Source organism: Coregonus clupeaformis, unplaced genomic scaffold (assembly GCF_020615455.1).
Source record: "Coregonus clupeaformis isolate EN_2021a unplaced genomic scaffold, ASM2061545v1 scaf1900, whole genome shotgun sequence".
In the NCBI taxonomy this organism is placed as follows: domain Eukaryota; kingdom Metazoa; phylum Chordata; class Actinopteri; order Salmoniformes; family Salmonidae; genus Coregonus; species Coregonus clupeaformis.
Genome location: NW_025535354.1, coordinates 87,390 through 91,207, shown reverse-complemented (window position 1 = coordinate 91,207; position 3,818 = coordinate 87,390).

The window sequence follows — 3,818 nt, the reverse complement described above, 5'->3', positions numbered from 1 at the left end:
TTTATCCTAATAAGATTGCTAGGGTGAACACCACCATGTTTAGTTTTGCCCAACCTAGGTCGAGGCACAGACACAGTCTCAATGGGTATGGCTGAGCTGACTACACTGACTATGCTATTGGCAGACTCCACTAAGCTGGCAGGTTGGCTAACAGTATGTGCAGCTTTTTTCAAATCATCATTAGAGTCCCATCTTGCAGCCTTAGAATGTATTAAAAATCAAAACATATAGCCCAATGTTTGTATCACAACTAAAGTTGCATAAATAACAAAATTTAGCATATAGGAGGACCACTTTCTTTGTTAACACAGAATAGCAGCATGTGCGCACTTCCTTTGAAATCGTTGGAGAAAATATCCTTTCTATTGTATTAAGCTATGTTCAATTTTATTCTTCATACTATAAAAATATTTTTTAAATAATCCACGAAATTCTAAGCAAATCTTGTCTGATAAATGAACTAGTGTAGCTCACAGCCATATGGCATAGCCAGATCAGGGCCTAACATAAGGACAACTCAGAGTATGTTATTCTGTTCCTCTGAAATAGACTACATTTTCTTCATATCATGTTTCTTTAGACTTGTCAAAAATAAATAATGGATTTATTTTGAAGGTGTAGGCTATATTAAATGGTTTGAGACTTTTTTTTTTAATGTAGATGTTCCAAAGGTCTGCATCAGTGGCTTGTAGACAATGGGTGGAAGCCAGGAGATGCTAAACGTGTTTATGCTAATTAACGGTCAATTACCGTGAGACCGGCAGTTATTTGCTTGACAATGACCGCCACAGCCCTAGACACACTAAATACTGACTGATTTTCTGATCCATGCCCCTACCTTATTTTTAAAAAAGGTATCTGTGACCAACAGATGCATATCTGTATTCCCAGTCGTGGAATCCATAGGTTAGGGCCTAATTTATTTATTTAAATTGACTGATATATGAACTGTAACTCTGTAAAATCGTTGAAATTGTTGTGTATTCGGAAAGTATTCAGATTCCTTCCCTTTGCCCACATTTTTTACGTTACAGCCTTATTCTAAAATGGTTTAAATAAAACATTTCCCTCATCAATCTACACACAATACCCCATAATGACAAAGCAAAAATAGGTTTAGACATTTTTACTCATTTATAAAAACTATTACTGAAATACCTTATTTACATAAGTATTCAGTCCCTTTGCTATTAGACTCGAAATTGAGCTCAGGTACATCCTGTTTCAATTGATCATCCTTGAGATGTTTCTACATCTTGATTGGAGTCCACCTGTGGTAAATTCAATTGATTGAACATCATTTGGAAAGGCACACCTGTCTATACAAGGTCCCACAGTTGACAGTGCATGTCAGAGTAAAAACCAAGCAATGAGGTTGAAGGAATTGTCCGTATCTCATCAAGAATGTATCAGAGGCGACCAAAATAGCACTCCTCCGGCAGAAAAATTCCAAGGCCTCCCCCGACTGGCTACCTTTTCCGTTTGGCTGGCTGCTCCATGTACTTGTGGAAAACACTGTATAATGTAGATAATGTATTCTACTGTACTACTTACTGACATATATCTAATGAATTTTCTTGCTTGATCATGTAACACGTAATTATCCTTGAAATAGAAGCCAGGTGTGTGCCGGACATTTAACACTGATGATTGCTTAATGCAGAAACATTTGGTTTTCACCTTTTATTTCTGCACTATAAACTTTTTTGGCCATATTGAGGTTTAAATAAAAATCTTTATTTTTTGCATTCTAGCCTCAAAGGAATAAATCCAAAACTTCGACATCTGAGAGTCTCCCATTTCTTCCAGTATTCTAAATTTGACTCCTACGCACCTGAAACCGACACCATTTCGTATAAAGGACTTTAAAATATCTATCATTTGTATTATGGTGAACCATGTTTACCTGCGCGCTTCTTCAGCACGACAACGACACCCTTGCCATCGGCTGCAGGTTGAACACCCACAGTCTTTCTGTGCACTAGGCCGTTGAAACGGAAGGAGTTCTTGGACTTCAGGTTGTTGGGCTCGGTACTGTAGGTCTGTCCTACCGTCACTGAGCAATATCCTACCGTCACTGAGAAACCAAGAATTGTTTCATTTCCTGTGTAGACATAGTTTGGATTAGCCTATTCACTGGCTTAATAAATCTACCTCGTCTAGTCCGAACACCCTCACCCAAAAACCTAGCAAGAATGTCACGGACAGCACCAACCGTGCTCAAAGGTCTAACCTCAGGTTGGGGAGTACTACAGATCGGCATATCCGGAGCCAGCACACTTTCAATTTCCGACTCAACGCTAGTAGTGTCAGACGACTGATCAGAATCCTGGTAGATTGTCACAGACCAGACTGACAAAGCATCTTCAACCAAGTTAACAACATCAGGCACAGCACCATCCCAGCTGAGTGGAGTTTCACTATCAGAATTCTTGTAGGCTTTGGGGATCTCAGCCCCGAAACCTGAAGGATCTGGAGAAGGTCTGTATGGGGGAGCGGGCCAAAATCCCTGCTGCAGTGTGTGCAAACCTGGTCAAGACCTACAGGAAACGTATGATCTCTGTAATTGCAAACAAAGGTTTCTGTACCAAATAATAAGTTCTGCTTTTCTGATGTATCAAATACTTATGTCATGCAATAAAATGCAAATTAATTACTTAAAAATCATACAATGTGATTTTCTGGATTTTTGTTTTACATTCCGTCTCTCACAGTTGAAGTGTACGTATGATAAAAAATTACAGACCTCTACATGCTTTGTAAGTAGGAAAACCTGCAAAATCGGCAGTGTATCAAATACTTGTTCTCCCCACTGTATGTACTGGATATCATTTTTATTTGACATTTTTAGTCATTTAGCAGACGCTCTTATCCAGAGCGACTTACAGTTAGTGAGTGCATACATCATTTTTATTTTTCATACTGGCCCCCGTGGGAATCGAACCCACAACCCTGGCGTTGCAAACGCCATGCTCTACCAACTGAGCAACATCCCTGCCGGCCATTCCCTCCCCTACCCTGGACGACGCTGGGCCAATTGTGCGGCGCCCCATGGGTCTCCCGGTCGCGGCCGGCTACGACAGAGCCTGGATTCAAACCAGAATCTCTAGTGGCACAGCTAGCACTGCGATGCAGTGCCTTGAACCACTGCGCCACTCAAAGGGTGCCAGCTTTGCAACCCATCTCTGCTCGCATGCATCGTCTCGGCTTTGTAAGAATATATTTGAGTGGATTGTTGTCGGTCCACACAGTAAACTTATGCCCTCGCAGCCAATGGCTGAATTTATCATGAATGGCCCATTTCATGGCTAGAAATTCCAGCCGGTGAGCAGGATACTTGGATTGTGCATGATTAAGAGATTTACTAGCAAAAGCTATCGGCCTGGCTATGTCCTTCCCATCTTGCACTTGTGATATTACAGCTCCCAAACCACTAGTAGATGCATCCACGGAAAGTAGAAATGGCTGAGAAAAATCTGGATGAACCAGCAGTGCCTGGTCAACTAGTGCTGATTTCAAAGCTTCAAAAGCGAGTCAACATTCGGCAGTCCAGTCTGCAGCAGTGAGCCTGCGAGGGGGACCAGGCCTCTTTTTACCCTTGCCTCTCCTAGGCTTCTTCTGACCTGTAGTTAGCTGAAACAATGGCCTAGCAACCATGGAACAATTCTCAATGTAGTGCTGATAGTATACTACCATACCAAGGAAATAACCTATTTTGATAGGAGACGGTGTGACACCATCAGCTTCCATTATCTCACTCTCAGTCACATTCAAAATGGTTTGAACTTTAGCAGGGTCAGTGGCTACACCCTCCTGAG